An 18,169-nucleotide genomic window follows, 5' to 3' on the forward strand; every position below is an offset into this window, starting at 1 on the left:
TGCTATTTACCCCAAACTTCATATTTTAATGAAGATGCTAAATAAGACCAAACATAACACTAATCTGTTATTCCACTAGACACCACCTCCAACTCACTTACCATTATTAGAATGGAGGGGCTTACTCTCTGTGTGTGTGTGGTTTTTTCTTTAAATAACATGGATACTTTAATTTAAAAAAACTGAAATAATTTTGGCCACATTTATATCCACTTTGTTGTCTTATAAGCATTTGTGAGTGAATTTTGGTTAACAGCAGTGTTTGTGAAGATAGTCTGCATAGCCATCTTGTAACCTCATTGCACTTATGTGAATTGGAAGGAAGGAAGTATTGAGAAAAGTGGAGGGGAAAGTATAAGATAAAAACATGAGCAGAAGCTGTGAAGAACATATGGAAAACATGGCAACACTCATGGTAATAGGTTGTTGTCATGGTAACCTTGGCAGAGTTCATTGCCAGGATGTATATGTAGGACAGTATATAGCAAGCAGTTTCATGCTGAGGGAACTTAATTGCCATCTCTTTTTTGTTTTTGTTTTTTTTAAAAAACAGTATCATTTACCAAGATGAAAGGCTGTAAACTCTATATTATGTGAATTAGCATAAGATTCAAAATATGATGCACGTAGGGGAAAGTGCATGCACCCTCTGTATATACAACTGCTTCTGCATGTGATCCACTGACTCTTGCCTAGAAAGGATTTTATAACAGAAGTTTATTTGATTTACATATGTAAGCTGATGGAAAACTCACTGTCTGGGAAAGTTTGCAAAGCTCCCAACAACTCTTCAGTGCATGACCCTTTCTGCAGGGCTGGCTTCATTTTCAAACCTGAGTTCCAAAGCAAGAGCAAGTACACTTAAAGTAGTGGGCACTGACCACCTGAGACTTTCCCAGCTGCTGCCAGCTCAAAGAAAAGAGAACATACCTTTGCCTTTAGTAACCTCCTGGCTACTGTGGAGAGACCCTCATGAGGTGCTACCTTGGGGTCCTTTATGCCACCCTCTGTCCCACAGGCAAGAAGCCTTATAGCTGGCTTCCTGTGGGTCACATATTTGCTCCAACCACATACCCTGTCACTACAACTCCAAGTTTTAAAGGAGGTAAAGGCAACACATTGAGATATGCACATGTGCCCCAAGAACTAGTGCCCTGTTACCAACACACCTAGTTAAGTATGGCATGTAGAATTAAGTGAATTTTTTTTACTGCAGTTAAACAGGTTTATACCTATGATAACACTATTTTTAATACCCTATATATAGGCTTGGCAGGATTAGATTTTTACAGATGAATGTGGATTTCAATGTGCGTATATATTACACAACATGAAAATATTTCCATCAATCATCAGAAATGTACAAATGGGAAAATAAATTGTTACTTGGGAACTTTAGAGTTTGATTTAAGAATATTTACTTTTTTTAGGCATGTGATGTGGATAATTTGTGTTTTATCAGTTTAACTTTTTGAATCTTAATATCTACTGTCATTAATTGTTGAACCCCCACAATTTTTCACAACTGTACGCTTTTTAAATTGATAAAGTGAAAAAAAGTTTAAGTAAATGTTATCCATCAAAATTATACCAAAAATTAAAATGTAATTCTGCCAAGCCTAGAAGTGAAATGGAAATAGCCTCTCCTCTTCTAAACATCTAGTACATCTGCTTTACTATTGTACTTTAGTTAACATTCCATTAAAATTGATTATTGTTGAATAAGACACATGCTCAGGCCATGGTGCTGCAAATATGGTCTACTCTTATCAACCAATGTAGTCTATGTTAAAAAAACAAACACACAAACCTATTGGATAGCGTTATGGTGTAAAATTAGAAAACGTCCATAAATCTTAACTTTCAAACTAGGGCCAGCGCTGCAGCCAGGGAGCTGCAGCGCTGGAAGTGCCCTGCAGGTGTGGCCACCTACTAATTGCAGCGCTGGTGGAGGCTTTCCAGTGCTGCAAATCGCCAGTGTAGCCATACCCTAGTTCAAAGATCCATGGTACTGTATTCTGAGGAGTGAGGGGAGAGGAGGCTGTGTTCTGTAATCCTAGTAATATACAATCAGATCATCAAGGAACCTATTTGAAAGTGGGCTCTCTTTAAGTGTTGGACTTATTTACTAAAATCTTGATGACAAGTGAAGCCCTGACTAGAGGCATGTTCACATTTAGAGACAATTGCTTTCCATCACATGGAGTGAAAGTGGTAAAAAGCTTTTTCTCAAATATGTCTGCTACAGGCGTATATAAAAATACTGTTAGTCTATACTGCTTTGGGAGCATAAATAATACTGTGGAATGATTTTCACATAATCAGTGATATATCTAGCCATACATATTCAAGGAGCCAGGAACCAGCCCCAGTGATGCACTGGAGGTGGGGAGAAGTGATAGAACTGCATGTCTGTTATAGATGAGGTTTTTGGCAAAAAGCGCTGAAACAATTTTAGCTTAAGTCCAAAATCATAGCATAAAATGTTTGATTTAATCAAGTTGTTTGTCATGGGAAATTGAGAAGACAAATCCTTCTTCTTTACAATAAAACTATTGTTTAAAGCTATTTTGAACCACACACACACCCCTCAACTAAACAGGACATGCAGGCCCTGATCCTGCAATTGGCTCCTCCATAGCACTGCCTACTAGGTGGATGAGATGAAGGTGTTTCTCTTTCTCCTCCCACTATCATTAATATTATACAGAAATTACCATCACTGATGAGACCCTACAACAGGAAAGATATCTACACTCCCAAAATATGCTCTGTCTTCGACTTATCTCAAGTCAGCTTATTGGAGATGTTTTGCTGATCATTACCTTTTTTGGTTTGAAGGTGGCTTAACTGGCCTGTATTTCCTCCATGCACTTTGCACATGCCCTTCTTGGAGCATGCAGAGACAGCTGGCAGAAAAGCCTGTCACCTCTGTATGGGTTTATTCTGATAGAGGTGAGAGGCAATACAGCCTAGGTGAATGCTGCAGCAGCAGCAATTCTGGAACTGAAAAATGCTGCATCCTGCTTCTACTTCATCATCCTCTGCCCCATGGATGCCATTGCCCTTTGTGGGTAGTTCAGGATTCAGAGACAGACTGAAGAAGTAATGGAACTTGTATCTCAGTTTTGTTGATGCAAAATGTGACTGGCAGACTGGCTTCCTAAGAAATCTGAGTTCATGAGGCAGGAGGGGGTTAAGCAGTTGCATCCATTAAATACAGAAAAGTGGGTGTGGGAATGGAGGTTTGGGAAGGTAGATCTGGCTTTGAGAGAGTAAGGGGATTTTATTCCCTTTCTCCATGGGTACAGGTTATCACCCCTTATAGATATTTCTCATTCATCTCCCTGGGATTCATATAGCTAAAGGTCTATGTATGGTATTGCTTTGTAAAATTATCCCTAAATTAATGGTTTTCATCCAGATCAAGTTCATGGTAATAGAGATCCATAGTCTGCATGAAATGAGTTATTGCTCTCAGTCCAGTTCTTCATGAACAGATGCCATATATATAATAAACACCCCAGCAATGGAGACAATTGGTGTCTATAGTAAGAAGTTTTGGCAAAGATGCTAAAAGTAGATGGCCATGGACACTAAAGACCCATTCATCTCTAGGTGCTCACTGTGGGATTAATGGGGCTACTAGAATACAATCTGCAATATTCCTAGTGCTGTGCCTGCTCCGTGGATAATTAGAGGGCTAGTGTTCTGGTCATTCATACAAGTGCTATATTTATATAAATTGTAATTAATACTTTTTTTGGTTTTAACACCATGAAAAACTCATTTACATAGAAATATCTTGAATGAAGACCTCTTATTACATTTTAGTGCTTGGATACTGAAGTGAAAAACTCCCTTATAGATTTAGCTAATACCGGCATTGATTAATTACCAAATATTTCAATTGCAATAGTAACTAATATTACCTTTTCTAGAATACTGGTGTGCATATATATAATGTGTGTGCATGTGCAATGTAATTACTTTGTACAATGTGGAAAATGTGCTGGGTTGGTACTGTGAGATCTATTGGCAGATGGCAAAAATTATTCCCTTCCTGCACATACTTGACCTAAATGTAGATTATGCTGAATGTTTGTTTGTAATAGATGGTGGATATTCGACCCCAAATAAACACTCTAGATGTAGGCTAAAATGTTGCATCAATATTTAAAACATGAGTTTATAGATTTGATGTATTGCACTACTTTGTCATGTTGTGTCAACTTGCATTGATTTATAATCTGAACTATGTAACATGATATGACACCACATAATTTACCATAAATTGACATAATTCAACATAGCAGGTCAGAAATGTAAAACAAAACCAAAATAAACTTGTTTGATGAAATTCATGTCAATTTGGACAAAATATGGTAGATTTTTCATGAAGCATAGAATTGGACTGAATTTCAGATTACAGGCATTTGACTAGCAATACTGTAGTTCCTCTATTTTCCTACCTATAAAGTCTTCAGTTGACTTGGTATATCCAAATACTGTACACAATCTAAACAGATCTAATTGAACACACAATTTAAAGCAGTTTTTTAGTGGGTTAAAATCGGTGTTTTTAAAGACTTTCAAATATGAAATATGTATATTTTTCCCATAAGGAATTGGGACTGGATCCCCTGGGATGACCAAACTGCTCAGTATAAGACTAAGCCTGACGCTACTGGGACTCCTATATAATTTGAAGTAACTGTTACCCAGGTTTTTGCTGAACTCAAAGCTCTTGGTAACTTTACTATTTGTGAGGCAGTGGCAGGAAATAAATCAGTAGGGACATAGCATGACCAATCAATTTGTTTGCCTTGTATTAACTAAGTGCTTTCAGTTAAAGCTTCTACTTTATTTAGTCTCCAGCAATTACACATATCCGCAACAGGTTAGTAGAACACCCCAGATTCATATTTATGCAAGATCTTGAGGAGGCCTCAAGTAGATTTCTATAGACATCCAGTGGCCAGCTTTCTGTCTGCAAGGGAACTTCAGAGGTGTTCAAGTGTCCACAAAGCAGAGATTTTCTCCACCCCCCACTGTCTTTATACCCAATTTGTTAGTATTTACATGCCTTACCTTCTGCTCAGCAGTTTTTTTGATGAACAAGCTAAGTGTGGGGTTTTCCAGCCTGTCAAGGAATTTTCCATCAGTTAACCAGCTGTATTTCTCATAGCAATAGTTAACTATTGCCAGAGTTTCCATCTTGCATGACTGCATGCTTCAGCAAAAATCACAAATCAGGAGGGCAGAGGGTCATGTTAACTCCTTGTGGTTGATCACTTTGCCCCTCCCCTCCTGGTCTGTTAGTTGTGCTCAGGCATCAGAAACCGCCTTTCTAGCTGCTATCACCAAGGAGCATAACAATTGGTATTCCAGCTGCTGGCAGTGGTCTAGGCATGTTACTGGGCTCTGGGAAATATCCTACACAGCATCCAGGTTGTGCCAGAAGAGTACTCTGAGCACACTCCTTTTCTCCGCATACCATCTGTAGTCCAGGCAGGGAGGAAACATTCCTACCACACTGGCCTGTAGCACCTGGGTTGTGTTCTCCTGTGTGCTCTCTCCCTTCTCCAGTGCAGAGCCTCACTTTCATGTTAGTTTCAGTCCTGCAGTCAGAAGAATAAAGACTAGCACAGCTGAGAGCTTTGTTTCTATCAGCTCCCTCTGTGTGCATCTATCTCCTTCTCTGCTGTGCTGTGTCCAAAAATATAACATTTGATGTGCTCCTTTGTCAAGGGGAACCCCCAAATAGTCAGTTAAGGTGACATTGCAGCTGCTTTAAACCACTAGGGAGGAGCACAAAAGTCTAGGTCCTTTGGATCATAGCTACATTGTAGAATTTAAGCATAATGTATATCAGTATCACTTTACTACAAAGTATTATTATCTAAAAATCATTTATTGTGAGACATATAGTGCTGTGGCTAATTTATTTCTCATTACATAAGTTAATTTAAAACTTTGGGATTTTCTGTACAAATGCAGGACTTGATGTTCAAATCTGGGATTCTTGCAGAAAATCTGTAGAGAGATGTTGGTGACAGAACCCAGCCAGCAGGATTACTTTCAAATGTAGAAGTCATGTGGGTCCAGTTTGTAGTTTAATGTTCTGTTCAATAAACCTAGGTTTGATTTGGAGATCCAGCTTCTATTTCTATGTCAACAGGAGCTAACCTTTTAAAGAAAAGTAACACACTCAACATCCAGAGTCACCCCGCAGAACTCTAATGACTGAGTTTGGGGGTTTAATTGATTGTCTCAGCAGAAAGATCCTCCGCTGCCTCCATTCTAAGGTGTTTACTGTTGTATAAATCCCTTTAAGGTGGAGGAGAGAGTTTTGCATTGAGGATTAGGGAAATGAGTCAATACAGAGAAGACAATAGGCCATATTTCATATACCATATAGCATTATTTTATTTTTATGGTGTCTAATAGGAGGAAAAAATTGTGCTCTAAGTAAAGCAGCGGAAAATCATGTTATGTTATTTCTAGCGATCTTTGAAATTACTTTGCTGAGCTGTAGGTATATGAATAATCGAAAGCTGAAGCTCATGCTGAGCTTTCAGATACAGTAATCTTTGTAACCCCAAAATGATACACATCTACATACCAGCAATCAAACAAGATCATAGGAAAGAATAACAAACACTGACAATGCACCAGAAGGTTGTATTTTTTTAAAGCAGTGTTTAGTATTCTAAAATTATTTGCAATCCAAAAAACATGAAATATATGCCCACTTTGTAAACTAATATTTTTATAAGAGAATTGTACCAATAATAAGAAAGATACTAAAATATTTCAGATCTAGTGCTTTTGATATCTTTATGGGAAACAATTTTTGGAGAGAACATGACCGTTTAGAAACATTTATTTCCAATAAACATTTAAATGTATTTTGATTCATACCTATATTTCTTTCATTGTGTAGTTGTCCACAGCTGCCTTGAGGTGGAGGAGACATATAGGAAATAGAGATGGATTCTGCTTTTCTTTCCCTCTCAGTACCCCAGTTTCTTGTATACACTTCTTCTGATCCACAAGTCAGGCAAAAATCACCTTTGCTTTCTAACTAGAAGAGTATTCTGAAACACAATTTTGTAAAACTCAGTAAGTGTATATGACATGGTAAAATAATGAAGGATAATTGGTAGAAAACAAACTAATGATCCCTCACATGGAGATCTTGCAATCTAATAGCATGAGTGGGTACAATACTGTAAAGAACAGACATGCTGTGCAGTTGGGTCTCTTTTTCTGGAATGCTTTGTGGCACAGGTGCCTTTTTTCTTCCAAAGCCCTCATGGAAAGTAGGAGTTGGGTATAAAGAGAGATCACTTCCAGTGTGAGGGAGAGGTCTGAAAAAGTGCATGAAATGGCACTTAAAATTAGTCAGGTTACGTTATGTGGTAGTTTACTGTATTCCAGTCTATAAACTGAAAGCCACACTTTTGCCCACCCTCTTGCCTCCTTCAGAATGGGCTTGCCTACATTGGGCAATTGTATTGTGTTTATAACGTATTCAGTGTTAAAATCAATGTAGCCCTAAGTGTAGAAAATGACTATCCTAATTAAAATTGGGTCAGGTAGTCATGGTGGAATCTAAAATTAATCATGGTCAGATGATATAATTTTAAAAACAGCAAAGTACAAAGTTATGTTTGAGGCATGGTATTACAAGCTTAGACAAAGAGTAACTGAGTCAGGTGAAGACCAGAAACCCAATGGTGGTAAAATGAAAATCAGAAATAGGGAAAAGACCCATTAGGTCCTAGAATCCATCCCCTATCAATACAAAACAGTTCCTGCATTCACTGGGCATTGTCTGACTTTATCAGAACTTTATAGATCTTGTCATGAAGTACTTCCTGATTTTCATTGTCAATGTTTCATTTAAAAAACAACAACAAAAAACCACAGTGCTCTCCACTTCTATCATAGCTGTATTTCCTTGGGCTACCCTGAATAATTCCTCTCCCTCCATATAGTCATATATATAAACAGCAAGTAGGGTGTTGTCACGTTCCCCATTATTTATTGCTTAATCAAACTGTTCATTTAGCTCTCTTTCAGAGGCCCAATATAGAGATGTTGGTGATAGACCCAGGTAGTCTGGGTGTGAGTGGGCGCTCAGGCTGGAGGGATAGGTTTTATATTCCCTCCTTGACATGTGCAAGAGTTAATGGCATACCTGATCCCCACTGGCCCGCACGCAATCTCAGGAGATGCCTTCTTCCCACTCCCAGTTGTCACCATTCCAACTGCCTAAAGCAATCGTGGACCCTTAAAAGCAAGACTACTCCTTTTTCCTCCAATGCAGACAAATGACCCCAGCCCTTTGAGGGTGCATGAGTTGCATTCTCTTCCCTAAGAAGTAACCTGACTCGTGAGTGCACAGACAGCCCTCCCTGCTCTCTTTTGTACTCTTGTGCAGAAGGCAGATGGAACTCTGATCTTTATACTATTGATGAATAAGTGAAAGGGGAGTGACTGTACAGAGAGAAGTGCTTCCCATCCCAAGGGTCAAGTTGGTGAGTGGTGTGTCCATGGCCATGTTCACACATGCACCTGCTAATAGCTTTGAAGAGTGTAGAGTTTTCTGCATTCCCTCCATGTCCTAGAAAAGCTCTTCCCAGCAGTCTTATTCACAGACCAAATGTTTCTGGCAATTATCATTCAGTCACTGCATCTCTGCATGTCCTAACCTGGCAGTGCCCCACCAGCTTTCAACAGAGTATGGCTGGGGACTCTGATTATCCAAACCTGCATTCAGAGTTGCAGCTGAGCCTCTGACATAGCTGTACACCAACTCTCAGTGCTGCCGAGTAGGAACCTCCAATACTGTAGCAAAAATGCACCCTAGACTTTCACCTTGTCTTGATGCTGAGAACTGAATTTAATTTATTCCCACTTCTCACTTCCTTCTTCCAATCAGTTTTCAATCCATGACAGGACTTTACTTCACCCCAGTGCTACCAAGTTACTTTCTACCCTGGCTGCCATGTCTAGTCCCCTTAATCTGGGAATGTAATTATTTTAAAGAAATTTAGAGGCAGAATCATTGTATTATTGAGATTTTTCAGCTATTTTATTGACTCTTTGAGTTAAGCAGTTTCTTATGGAGGGGACTGTTCTTAAGCAAAAAAAAAAAAAAAATGAATGCTGGCCATTATCCAGTCTTCTGATGTGGCAGCTTTTTCATTATAAAACTTAGTGAAAACTTCAGATGCATACAATTTTATTTTACATTACTGTTGCTAGTACATGTATCCTTAATAAATTTGAATCATTTTCTTCCAGTAACAGCTTCAATTAATTTTGTTGCATTTAAGGTTTACGCACTTAGTTTTACAGAATATTCCCAGATCTTTTTTTATCTAGCTTATGAGAGAATAGGAATCCAATTTTAGCCCTATATAAATTCAGTCATCAGTAGCACCGTTCTCTTATGAAAGAAACAAAAATGTAATGAGAAGTTCATTATTTTCAAGAAATATTTTTTTCCTCTTTGAGACAGTAAATCAGTAGGGCTATTATTTGTGGTGCTGGTCAATTTATTAAGCCCCATTCTGTGCCTCATTTAATGTTAACATGGGGTTATGGTATCGGTTTTTCTAAGTTAAACACATGGTATTTTACCTAAAATCTTGCTCCGTGACAATAAATCAGGTCTTGCTAGGGAAAGCAAAGTTTTAACAATGTTGCACCCTGGAATAAATCTACCAATACTAGACTGATTTGTTACATTATAACGGTTCAATTAACTTTATAGGCTAATTATCAAGTGTTCAATTATATCTAAGTCTATGTGGCTTTGAGTCACATTGTTTGATTATAGAACTTCAAAATGCAACCCAATTACTCCTGCTTATTATAAATACTTCAAAATGCAACCACATCTCATTCCTTTTGTTAGAGTTAACTGCTTTAGAATAAATACAAAACACATACTACCAGAATAATCATTCTGAGACTATTCAATAATTAAAAGCTATGTTGGTGATTCTTTTCTCATGTTGAATGTGTCTAACTTACACAGAGCATTATCTTAAATAGGTATCAGATTATTACTTAGATGCGCAGCTTCACAGACTGGCCCTAAACCCTAGTTAGCTTTGCATCTTTTAATGTATGGCTTTGGTGATGATTTATTCAGAAAAATGTGTCTAGTGCCATAACCCTTGTATTTTTAAAAAACACTTTGTAAATTCTGCCTGGCAAGACAGGAAAAAAAAATCTAAGGATCAGATTCTGTCCCCCTTACTTGTGTTGAGTAGTTTCTACTATGAGTAGTCACAGCAATTCCAGTGAGATTACTCTGGATATAAGGCAGTACTCAATATGCAGAAAGGTGCCAAAACTTGGCTCTAAATTCTCCAAGTCTAGAACATGGAGACAAACCACAGAAGGATAAGAGTTGAAACAAAATAATGTGAACAAAAGTTTTGTTACATTGAAGAAGAAATAGAGAGCAAGAGGGAGTGTCAGAGGCAGGGATATAGGGGAGCAGAATGAGGATGATATTCCAGGCATTAAGGGCCAGTGTCGAAGTCACAAAGGGGAAGACAAAGAATAAGGAAGATGGAAGAGTGGGTAGAGTGCACAGAAAAGCAGGCACATCAGTGATTAGATGTAGGAATGGGTGTAGCTGTATAGAGCATTAAAACTGAGAATGATTTTGAACTACTGGTGGAAAGTGACAGAGCTAGCACGGAACCTGAAGAAGGAAAAGTGTGGCAGTCAGAGAGGCAGACAGATTTTCAATCTACCTAGTGCTTGGCAGCTAAAATAAAGGAGAGTGATGTCAATAGTGGTGGAGAACAGAGGAAGTAGAAAGGAAGAAGGTTTGAGGAAGACAAATTTGGTTGTCAAAGATCTTCATGTTTCAGTTGCATGAGGGACAGGTTGGAACAGTTACAGAACTGAGGACCCAGGCCTCTGCAAACTAGCGGACAACATTTTAATTCAGTGAAGAAATATCTAACTTGTGTTCTCATGCAAGCTTAACTATTAACATTCTTTGTTTTGAGGTTTCTAGAATCACTTTTTTTCTTAGTTGTTTTTAATGTAATGATAGTACCTACCATAATCTCAATGTAAAAAATGTAACAACATTACATTGCAAATTGAAAGGATTCCCCCATGTTGCAATACCAGGCTACTCCAGCAGGGCTGTATAATCCTTTTTGAAGTCATAGCCTGACTGCTTAATTTAATACGAGCACTTTGAGGGGAAGAGTTTAATGTGTGGACTAGGAATTAAAACTTAAATTCAAGTTGGAATGTATCCTCATTTCATGGCTTACAACATATTTTGGTTTCTTCATTCATTTAAGCATGACGGAGTTCAAGACACCTCAGGGAGACTCTATTAAATAACATCAGTGCAGGCACATTTTAAAGTTAGTTCAGGCTAAGGTTAATATCATTTTGATGTATCTGAAAAACTCTTCAAGGACTGTCAGACCTTCACTCCTCTGTTAGAGATAGAGAGGTTGATGGACCCAAATTCCACCTGAGGATAAATCCTTTGGCTGGAATATTTAAAAGACCAGATTCTGTACTGATGTCTTCTAGAGAAGGTGGCTTTGAATCCATTTCCACCTTGTGCATCTGGGGTGAAATTTTCAAAAGCAATCAGCATTTGCCTTACCCCCCTTCTTGTGAAGTCAGTGGGAGTTTTAACCTTGAATTGAAGGGAAGTAGACTATGGTCAACCCTAAGGGACTTCCAAAAGTGTCACCCTTGTTTATGAAGTCAGATCCTGATCCAAAAGTCCCACTGACTTTAGTTGGCATTGGATCGTGCCCCCAATATGAGTGTGTTCTTGTAGTCAGAGAAATTAAAGCAGGTAAAACACACTATAAAGGGGTACTAAAATAATGACAAGGCCATTAGCTGCTGTTTAAAAACTGTTGTTGGAAGAAAATATCAATATCCCTGCATCAAAATGTCTTGGCACTTCTTTCATGTGGATGTGACAGTGCGTAAAACCACACTTGATGCTGGTATAGAAAATAATGTATCTCATCACTCCAGCAAAGGTGGAAATAATGGCAGTTAGTGAGAATATTGTGTGTGAACAGGGGAGATGATATAAAAGTTGCTGAGACTAACTAGTTCTCTCTTGAACCTCAGCAAGTATCAGCTTTCATGCCACAATACTAAAATTTTCAAGGATTAACTAAAATGTCTAATTTACTTTAGTGCCAAGAATTTTTTTATTTTGTTTTAATATATCAATTTCTTATCACTTCTATTACTGTTGCTTAGACTATAGGCTGCTGAGAAAAGCAATAGGGCCCAAATCTGACTGATTTATAAAAGGTTTGATTATTGATGTAGCATACACATTTAACAATTTGATTGTAATTAAATTGATGTCAATGGCAAAACTCCCAGTGACTCTAAGGGGGTTAGAATTTTATCCCAAAGATCTTGTTTAAAAAAATTGAAAGGTGAGAGGCAAATAACAGCATGTGATTGAAAGCACCTGCCTTTCATTTCAGCTCCAAACTCTTTTACACAAATAATTTGAGCCAAACTATAATATATGAACCTATAGAACACCTTTCATCCAAGGCAGCCAAAGCAATTTACAAACACTGTGTCTTGCCTTTGTGGTAGTGTTTGTTATTTACAAATAAACGATTCCACTCCTAAAAAAGGGAATAAATATTGTTAAGGGAAGGTGATTCCATCACAAGCTAGAAAATCCATAAAATCCATACAAGGTTCCTTCCTTGGTTATGTCTTAAGGCTGAATTGAGAGACAGACAGACACACATCATTGTAAGGTGTAGGTGGACATGAAGGACTGCTGTGTGTTCATTTGGTGTAAAATAACTCCTTTTACTGATATATTTAGGGCTAGTGAATCCTTCTAGTATGCTTTGCTTACCTAAATAAATGTTCTTGAGGACTTTGATTTTAATAACAGCAAGTTTGTCTGTTTTCAGAATAATGTTGAATGGGTGAAGGGATGAACATTAGTAATAGAGAGTGGATTGGACTGTATATCTAGTAAAGCTAGCTATTGGTTTTTTAAGAGATTTAAATGCTCTATTTGGAAGACTGGGGCTGATATTCCAACCTCTAGTTAATTGTTCCTTTTTAATATGAACATTGTTGCATGGTGACCTTCATTTGCAACTTCCTAATGTTAATATTTGGTAGACTGAAGAGTATACAGAGCTCTTAGGTGGACGTCAGGCCCAAATGAGACTCAGCACTGCACTGTTAACTTTCTTATTCTTCACAAGAGCTGAGGAAACAATGAAGGGGGGGTGATCTCACTAAAACACAATAAAAAGAAACAAAGAAGTAAAAAAAAAGTGTGTTTTGGTTTTTTATTGTCATTTTCTGAAAGGGTGAAACTCCTTCTTTTAAACAAACCCAGCTAAATTGCAAAATGTCATTTTGAAGCCAAAATAGATTTTTTTCTTTTTTTTCCAAAACTATTTACTAAATTTAACCTGAATTCATGAATACTTTCTGTTTCTGGGCAAATAATTTGTCTGAAATCTAACCAAGCCCTAAACTTCACTTGGCAAGATTTTGAACAAAGTCTGAACTTTGCAGTTGATCTGCATACTCCAGGAACAAGCCTTTATCAGTATTGATGCCACTAAATCCTCATGGGTGCAATACTTTTACATTGTCTGTTTGCACACTTCTACAGTATTTTTCTATGCCAGTCTTGTTCCCAATGCTACACAACTAGATGACGTCACCTGAATGACTTTGCCTAGGATGGATCATCATCATTAAAGGTGATTTAAAGATGAGATTTCCATTCCATTGGAAATTTGGAAATTCTGGAAAAAAAAGGAATAGAAAGCAGAATTTCAAATTTTCGTGTGGAATGGAAATCAGAAAAAAAAATTAAAACATTTTGTTTTGAAAACTTGGAATGAATTGACTCTGGGAGTCTAACCTCAAACTCCTAACACCTTAGCTGACTATCAGAACCCTGCCTGTGATAAGTTTTCACAAAAGACTTCAGGTCTGACAAATTGCCATATTCTGAAAAATCCCCATTTTGCTGGAAATTTCCCAATGGGCTGTAGTCAGCATCCCATAGATCTCCAGAGAGTGGGCCTGAGCTGTCAGGAGCTACAGTTTGCAGTAATACTTCAGTTTTAGGTGGGGGAAGCCTCCTCCTCTTTTATCTATATCATACCATTGTGTCTCCTTGTGATTTTATGTCTGCTACCATTTATAGTATTTAATGATAATATGTGGTAGACATGGCCACCTAGAAACCCAGTCTATGAATGTCTATGCTTTAAGGTGTACTTATTGCAGTTTTCATTTTTCTGTGGTGAGCAAATTATAGCATACTAGCTCTAGGCCATACACACAGAGGCAACTGTCTTTGATGACTCTGTCTCTACAGTTAGCTGCTGTTTTTGCTTATTCTTCATGGTTTGATGTCTGTATCTGACTTGCCATTACCCAAATATTTGCAGTAAACTCCTGGGGGAACAAGAACACACACAAGTGGCTGACCCCAATACAGTAAAGATTGATATGCTTTTTTAATGGATAACTACAAGATATAATCTCAGAACATTCCAGGCATAAATAATCCTGTGAAATGTTGCACACATTTTCTTATCGTAAACAAAAAGTTTTATGAAAGGTAGCTCGTGCCAAACCAACCTGATCTCCTTCTTTGAGAAAGTAACAGATTTTTTAGACAAGGGAAATGCGGTGGATCTAATATCTTGATTTCAGTAAGGCGTTTGATACGGTACCGCATGAAGAATTACTGGTTAAATTGGAAAAGATGGGGATCGAAATGAAAATCCAGAGGTGGATAAGGAACTGGTTAAAGGGGAGACTGCAGTGGGTCGTATTGAAAGGTGCTCTGTCGGGTTGGAGGGAGGTTACCAGTGGAGTTCCTCAAGGTTCGGTTTGGGGTCCAATCTTATTCAATCTATTTATCACTGACCTTGGAACCAAAAGTAGGAGTGGGTTGATAAAGTTTGTGGATGACACGAAGTTGGGAGGTATTGCCAATTCGGAGAAGGATCAGGATATCCTCCAGGGAGATTTGGATGACCTTGTAAACTGGAGTATTAGTAACAGGATGAAATTCAATAGTGAGAAGTGTAAGGTTATGCATTTAGGGATGACTAACAGGAATTTTAGTTATAAGCTGGGGACGCACCAGTTGGAAGTAACGGAAGAGGAGAAGGACCTTGGAGACCTGGTTGATCGCAGGATGACTATGAGTCGGCAATGTGATGTGGCCGTTAAAAAAGCTAATGCGGTCTTGGGATGCATTAAGCGAGGTATTTCTAGTAGAGATAAGGAGGTGCTAGTCCCATTATACAAGGTGTTGGTGAGACCTCATTTGGAGTACTGTGTGCAGTTTTAGTCTCCCATGTTTAAGAAGGATGAATTCAAACTGGAACGGGTACAAAGAAGGGCCCCTAGAATGATCGGAGGAATGGAGAAAGCCTGTCGTATGAAAGGAGACTTGAGGAGCTCGGTTTGTTTTCCTTAACCAAAAGAAGGTTGAGAGGAGATATGATTGCTCTCTTTAAATATATCAGAGGGATAAATACCAGGGAGGGAGAGGAATTATTTCAGCTCAGTACTAATGTGGACATGAGAACAAATGGATATAAATTGGCAGTCGGGAAGTTTAGGCTTGAAATTAGATGAAGGTTTCTAACCATCAGGGGAGTGAAATTCTGGAACAGCCTACTGAGGGAAACAGTCGGGGCGAAGGACCTCTCTGGCTTTAAGATTAAGCTTGATAAATTTATGGAGGGAATGGTTTGATAGGATAACGTGATTTAGTTAATAGGTCAATAACGTGCGACCACTGGTAATTAGTACCGAGGGTCAATGTTGGGATATTGAAAGTCTTTTTTTCCTGAGTGTCTGGCTGGAGAGTCTTGCCCGCATGCTCGGGGTTCAGCTGATCGCCATATTTGGGGTCGGGAAGGAGTTTTCCTCCAGGGTAGATTGGCAGTGGCCCTGGAGGTTTTTTGCCTTCCTCTGCAGCATGGGGCAGGGGTCGCTTGCTGGAGGATTATCTGCTACTTGAAGTCTTTAAATCAGGATTTGGGGACTTCAACAGCTAAGTCAAGGGAGAGAATTATTTCAGGAGTGGGTGGGTCAGCTTTTGTGGCCTGCATCTTGCAGGAGGTCAGACTAGATGATCATAATGGTCCCTTCTGATCTTAAGTGCTATGATTCTATGATTCTATCTGAGACTCAGTGGGCCATAAGTTTAAACAGAGCTCAGTTGAGGAAATATTTACTCCCATTAACAAGCATTAAGAATGCAGTAATGTCTACACTAATAACAGCAATATAAAAAGGACATAAAGTATCAGACACACTAAGGAAGAAAAATTCTGAGCCTGAATATCTAGCTAGTGTGGTGATGAAGTGGAAGTCACTGAGGTCCTTATCTAACTCCTGTTGAAGGCAATAAAAAGCCACCTATTAACTTCCAATGGGAGTTAGATCAAGCCCTAAATAAATTGAGGAGAAAAGTCCTGGAAATACTAAGTATTTCTTGTCCCTTAGAAAACAGCATTTAATAAAGTTGCTAGGGTCTCCATATCAGAGCCTAGAGTTGGCCATGGTCTATGTGTCTCAGATTAACATGATCAAACATTTTCCTATTTTGCAAATTGGTGGACCTGCCCCAAAGCTTGAGTTTTAGAAGACTGACAAAGGAGCCTGTAATAATCACCTCAATATGGAATACATTTAAGATTTCCCCTTATGGTGCAGCCTCAGATCATTAGTATATATCCAGGTCCTGAGAACTCTTCGCTTGCTTAAAGAAATGGGCTCTTATGTATTGGATAAGAAATTAAAACATTTTTTGACCAGCTAATTAAATGCTAACAGATCCACCTACAATGGATCTCACCATTCTGGGGTAAAATGCACCTCAGCTTCCTTTGTGAACTTGTTAAGTTTGCCCCTTTTTTGATATCAGACCTCCAGCAATCACCTCTGTATGGGTGCCCATGTCCCTCTCCTCCCTGACTGGGGATTTAGGCTTGAAGTTCCTCTGCAATTCACTGTAGTTCATCTGTGGTTTGCTTTTATCTCAAGAGCTATAATACTATCTACCTGTGACCAGCCAGCTTTCATAAAACACAATACATTTAATTTTGGGCAAAGCATTATGGAGAAAGCCAACAATAACAGTCTACATGTGTGCTAAGTTTACCAGGTGTCAACCATCTTTCACAAGGAAACAATGGCAGCTTTCCAGTACTTCAAACCCTTCCAGGAGGGTTTCACGCTCTTGATTACAATCTCATGTCAATTATTAGATCTAAATGAGGGATCCCCAGCTATTTCAGGCTTACCCTCTATATTTAAAGCTCTTTTTGACTCCTGAATCACTCTTGAACCTGGTCTGAACAAGTATATGCGGTTCACCCCAGAGGGGTGTCTGCATTGATCTAGTCATTTTAGAGTTCGCTTTGTAGTATGAAGCTAATGTTAACTCTAAACTATTGTTAGCCATGCCCTACTGTATAGAGGTAAGAGTTTTCACCAAAAAGCGAGGGGGAAGTTTAAAAACCAAAGAATGCAATAAGATGTTTTGGTTTTTTTAAATTGTGTAGGACACAAGCAATTAAACTGGCACATCAGGCTTAAGCAATTAAAATCAAACTAATACCACATACAGTACCAGCAAGAATAATAATAGTGCTTATCTCTTCAAAGGAGCTTTAGTACAGCTCAAGAACACTTAGTCTTTCATTTTAAATGACTTCTTTAAAAAAGGCAAAAGACAGACGCCCACACCTCTTAGCTTCTAGTAACCTCAGCCTCGAGCCAAATACGCTGTATTATGGAATTAATTAAATCTGTCTAAACAGAACACTCTATTAAAGTTATAGGACCAGGTTCCTAGTCCTTTATGGTTTACAGTTAGATAGCATGTTCGTTAGCTGGTGCTTGGTGCAGCTGTGTAAGACTAAGCCACCTTTCTGCATCCTCACAATTGTTACATTTCTTTTTTGTTGTATATGTTTTGGGTAACTTTTGTGAACAAAATCATCATCTTTCTTCTCCACCTTCCTTTCTCCTGCACCAGGCATCTTTAACTGAAATGGCTTATAAACATTTGTTGTTGTTCAAACCAGTTTCCTGACTAGTTTAA

Source organism: Mauremys reevesii, linkage group 1 (assembly GCF_016161935.1).
Source record: "Mauremys reevesii isolate NIE-2019 linkage group 1, ASM1616193v1, whole genome shotgun sequence".
Classification (NCBI taxonomy): Eukaryota; Metazoa; Chordata; order Testudines; family Geoemydidae; genus Mauremys; species Mauremys reevesii.